This window comes from Vicugna pacos, chromosome 2 (genome assembly GCF_048564905.1).
Source record: "Vicugna pacos chromosome 2, VicPac4, whole genome shotgun sequence".
In the NCBI taxonomy this organism is placed as follows: domain Eukaryota; kingdom Metazoa; phylum Chordata; class Mammalia; order Artiodactyla; family Camelidae; genus Vicugna; species Vicugna pacos.
Genome location: NC_132988.1, coordinates 72,269,597 through 72,275,375, shown reverse-complemented (window position 1 = coordinate 72,275,375; position 5,779 = coordinate 72,269,597).

Sequence of the window (5,779 nt, the reverse complement as noted above, 5' to 3'; positions counted from 1 at the left end):
TCATGTGTGAGAGGTTTTTATTTCTGCTTTGCTCTCTGTCTTTTACAGTGTGTATGCTATGCTGCAACTGTGTTATTGTATCAGAAGCACAGTAACTTATTTGAGGCAAGGGAATAAAGACTCGTTCTTATGAATTAGTTTTTTATCACAAGAGGATTGCACCTTAAACCAAGGCAAGGATTGGTTTGAAAATACTCCCAGAGGAGTTGTAGTCTCACCTTATTAATGACTCTCTTCCACTGATTTACTGATGGGGTGCTAGTCATGCTTAGTTTGGGACCCTTTGACTCTAGCCCGCAATACCCAATGTTAGCAAAGTGTTGAATTAGTATAATTCTTAGGGGAAATAATTAGTGCTTTGTATCAAGAGCCTTAAAAAACAGTCATAATGTTTGACTCAGCCCACTTCTGAGAGTCTAGTCAAAGAAAATGGTCGAAAATGTGGCAAAGATGTGTTTGAGGATGTTTCTGCTGCAAGTAACAGAGTATGTATCTAAAATTAGTCTAGCCAAATTGGAGTTTCACTGAAGAAGTCTGGAGTGGACAGTTGCTGGCCTGAGGTCAGCTACTCAATGATGCCTTCAGGATCTTGGGCTCTGTTTCTGCTTTGTCATTTTTAGTGTGGATTTGAATACTGACTGGCAGCTTTATGACCTCAGGCAAGTTACTCAACATTTCTGTGTGGAGGTCTCCTGTCGGTAAAATGGACGTGATAGTCCACCTTCACAGACATTTCTTGTAAGTTTAAGGCAACAAGAAGGGCATTGCCACATCCATCCCTTTTACTAGGAAAGCAAAAAGCTTTTGCAGGATCCCTGTAACAGCCTTCCTTTGGGTCTCATTAGCCAAAACTGGGTTATGGCCACGCTATCAAAACTGGAAGCCAAGAAAGCAGGAAGTAAGATTGTTGACCACTCAGCTTAAATGGACCGTAATATTCCCAACAGAATGGGGCTTCTGTTAGCAGTGTAGAAAGGGAAATAGATTTTGGGTAGGCAACTAGCCATGTCTACCACCGGCTAACTGTAGGGAAATACTCGTTGCAGCATAATTTATAGTGGCAAAAATGGGTGTGAGAAAATATCTCAAAATATGGGAATAATTAAGCAACCTGAGTTAGAATAGTCAACTATTAATCACCTTGATAAAAAGTTGGTTTAAAGATAATGTATAAACACTATAGCAATGTGGAAAATGTGCCATTATTTTCAAAAGCAAAATGTAACGTGTTTTAGGACAAATATTTTTCATATGTTTGATGAAATTGGAATATGTCTTAAAATTTTTCCAGCCAAATGACTATCTACACAGTTGCACATTCATGCATGTTCATGAACTTGGTCTGAAAATCTTAAGTTGACATCTGCTAAGAACAAGCAAGGACCAGTATCAAAACTTGCAGAAGTCAGAATGGCCATCATTAAAAAAATCAAATGATAAATGCTGGAGAAAGTGTGGAGAACAGGGAACCCTCCTACACTGTTGGTGGGAATGTAGTTTGGTGTAGCCAATATGGAAACAGTATGGAGATTCCTCAGAAATCTAAAAATAGGCTTACCATGTGATCCAGCAATCCCATTCCTGGGCATATATCTGGAGGGAACCTTAATTCAAAAAAGACACATGCACCCCAATGTTCACAGCACTGTTTACAATAGCCAAGACATGGAAGCAACCTAAATGTCCATCAACAGCTGACTGGATAAAGACGTTGTGGTATATTTATACAGTGGAATTCTACTGAGCCATAAAAAAAATAAAATAATGCCATTTGCAGCAACATGGATGGACCTGGAGATCGTCATTCTAAGTGAAGTAAGCCAGAAAGAGAAAGAAATATACCTTGTGATATCACTTACATGTGGAATCTTAAAAAAGGACATAAATGAACTTATTTCCAAAACAGAAACAGACTCACAGACATAGAAAACAAACATGGTTACTGGAGGGGAAAAGGGTGGAAAGGGATAAATTGGGAGTTCAAGATTTGCAGATACTAAGTACTATATATAAAATGAACAAGTTTCTTCTGAATAGCACACGGAACTATATTCAATATCTTATAGTAACCTATAATAAAGAATATGAAAATGAATATATGTATGTATATATATGGCTGAACGATTATGCTGTACACAAGAAATCAACACAGCATTGTAAACTGACTACACTTCAATAAAAAATTTTTTTGAATTAAAAAAAACTTGCAAAACAGTCAATACCTAGTAAAAAACAAAATCCAGAAAACAGTGGAACATTTTTCTAAAATTTTTAACTTTTTATTGGTGTATAATAATATATACATAAAGAAAAGCACAAATATCATTTAGTGTACTTAAGCTCAATGAATTTTTACAAGTTGAATACATCCCTCGTTATCAGCACCCAGATCAAGAAACAGAACATTACCACCACCCGGTAAGCCCCCTTTCTGAGTGGAGAACTCAAGAAATGCTGCATCACCAAGGTTCTTCAATCACACCAGTTTTCCATGTGTGGAAAAATCTGGGCATCTAGGATGCCAAGTCACACAAAGATTCACAAGAATCTGATTCTGAATGTAAAGAAGCTTATGCAATATTTTAACCAATTTGTTTCACTTTTTAAAATATGTACAAGAGGAGGTATGTGATTTTTAAATACCTGTGACAAAAGACTTAGCAATACATAGACATTTTTAAATTCTAATAAGAAAGCATTGTGTTGTAATTTAAATGTCAGCAAGTGTCTCTTTAAGACACATAAAATAATAGTGCTTCTTACAACTTAAATTTTATAAATATAATATGCATATGAAAATAGTGTGGTGAGAATATAGCTGATTGGGTTTTCTTTTTCCTCCACATAATAAACATGTTTTAGGGTTTGCCAATGAAACAGAACCAATCGGAGATATAGGTAGGTAGGTAGACAGACAGACTAGATAGGTAGGTAGGTAGATAGATATAGATAGATAGATAGATAGATAGATAGATAGATAGATAGATAGATAGATAGATAGATAGATAATATCTATATAGGGAGATTTATGACAGGGATTGACTCAGGAGATTATGGAGGCCAAGAAGACCCATGATCTGCTGTCCTCAAACTGGAGAACCAGAAAAGCCAGTGGTGTGATTCAATCCAAATCTGAAGACCTTTGTTTCAAGAATGCCAATGGTCTAGTTTTTTTTTAATATAAAATATTGCTAGTCCCATTCTTATTAGCAAGATCCAATTTTAGTGTACCTACTACTTCTGTAATTTAAATATTAACATCAGATCCAGGGGTGCTTTAAAAGGGAATTTGGCCAAAGGGTAAAGGAAAATTAAAGACGACATAGGAACTTAACTCTGGAAAATGTTACAGAAGGGGAAATATAAAAGAATTACACAGAAACTAAAGAATAAATTATGATATTTCACAACTTCTTGTTTTAAGGATACTTAAATCTTTCTCTTTCTAAAAATTTTAGAAACATTTTACTATTTTAATTGTGATTTTTAGAAACATCAAAAAATGAAACATATCCATTTCCTAGATTTGTTGAGTGTTAGTTTTTACCATATTCTTTTTTATTTTAAAGAAATAGAACATTAAGATTGCAACTGAAGCCCTACCCAGCCATTTCTTCCCTTTTCTCAGGGATAACCACGGTCTTGAAGTTGATGCCTATTATTCCTTTATGTATTTTTTTCTCTTACTACATTTGTGCATGTACGTGTGTGTGTGTGTGTGTGTGTGTGTGCAGTAGAATGTATCATTTAGTATCTTAAAATTTTACATAAATGGTGTCATTGTATATATTCTTTTGCTGACTGTACAACAACATTAGATTCTGGATAAATGAAGATTCTTTCATTTTAACTGTTATAATAGTTTCCCATTGTTTATTTATAAATCCACAATTTATCATTACCCTCCTGAAGAGCAGTTCGGTTTTTTGCATTTTTGCTATTTAAAAATCTTGCCCCAATGAAGCTTTGTATATGTCTCCTTGGTATATGTCTTAGAGTCATTTCTTTATCCAAAGTTTACATAGAAGCTTAGAAATGGAATTCCTGGGTTATAGGGTCCATGAGTCTTCAGGTTTACTAGGCAATGCTGAGTTACACATTCCTAATAACTCATATGAATTCCGATTTTAGCACATCCATGTCAACACTTGGTGTTATTAGACTCTAGAACTTTAGATAATCTGTTGTTGGTGAAATGGTATCATTGTTTTAATTTGCATTTCAGTGGTTACTAGTGAGTTTGAGTTGCTTCACATGGATTTTTGCCATTTGATTTTCCTCTTTAATAGCTTTTTGGTTTGTTTTTTTCTTATTGACTTGCAGGGGGTCTTTATATATTCTGGATACCAATTATTTGTCAATTACTTATGTTGCAAGTATCTCCACAGATAGGCAATACCATCTGTGTGATAAACTAAGTTCCCATATATACTTTGGATCTGGGAATTTTAAAAAACAGTCCTGAGTTTGTTTAAAAATTTTTTAAAAATTTTTAATAGACTGTTTTTTAGAGCAGTTTTAAGTTCACAGCAAAACTGAGCATAATGTACAGAGATATCACATATACTTCTGCTCCTCCCCCTAGGTGTAGGCTCCCCCATTATCATCATCCTATGTCAGAGTGGTGCATTGGTTACAATTGATGAATCTACACTGACACATTATCAAAAGTCCCTAGTTTACAAAGGGCTCCCTCATGGTGTTGTATACTCTGTGGGTTTGGACAAATGTATAATAACATGTATCCACCATTACAGTATCCTACAGGGTAGTTTCACTGCCCTAAAAAGCACCCCTGTTCTGACTATTCATCTCTTGCTTCCCCTTAACCCTTGACAACCACTGATCTTTTCACCAGAGTTTTGCCTTTTCAAGAATGTCGTAGAATTGGAATCATGACAGTATGTGGCTTTTTCAGATTACCTTCTTTCACTTGGTAATATGCATTTAAGTTTCCTCCATGTCTTTTCATGGTTTGAAAGTTCATTTCTTTTTACTGGTAAATAATATTCTGTTGTTTAGATGTACCACAGTTTATCCATTCACCTACTGAAGGACATTTTGGTTGCTTCCAAGGTTTGACAATTGTGAATAAAGCTGCTATAAATATCTATGTGCTGGTTTTTATGTGAACATGTCTTCATCTCCTTTGGATAAATATCAAGGAGAGTGATTGTTGGATCCTACAGTAAGAGTACGTTTAGTTTTGTAAGAAACCACCAAACTATTATCCATCTAGCTTCCACCTAGCCAATTCCAAAGTCACATTTTTTAGGTATTTGTTTGATACCACTCCACTTGAAATACCCAGATCTGTATTAGTTATCTATTACTGCATAACAAATTACCATGAAATTTAGTGGCTTAAAGAAATGAGCATTATTTCACAGTTTCTGTGGGTGAGGAACTTTGAGTGGCTTAGCTGGGGCGAGAGGATCCACTCCCCAGATGGCTTATTCATATGGCTGTTAGCAAGAAGCCTCAGTTCCTCTCTGCCGCTTGGTAGAAAGTCTCAGTTCCTTGAATCAGCATATAGCATCCCTGAAATCCACATAGCACAGAAGCAGCAGAAAAGAGAGAGCTCATAGTCTTGAAATTCCAAATCTCCCTTGAAATCTTCATTTTAAACTGTCCTATAGCGTATGTATAACCTTTTAATAGTAGATGAATAGATTACATGAAATTATATTGAGCTAAGCTTGTGCATAACACCTATTTTACCACTGTAGATTTGTTCATTCAGTACACTTTATCATGGTTGTTTTTAAAATCCCTTATT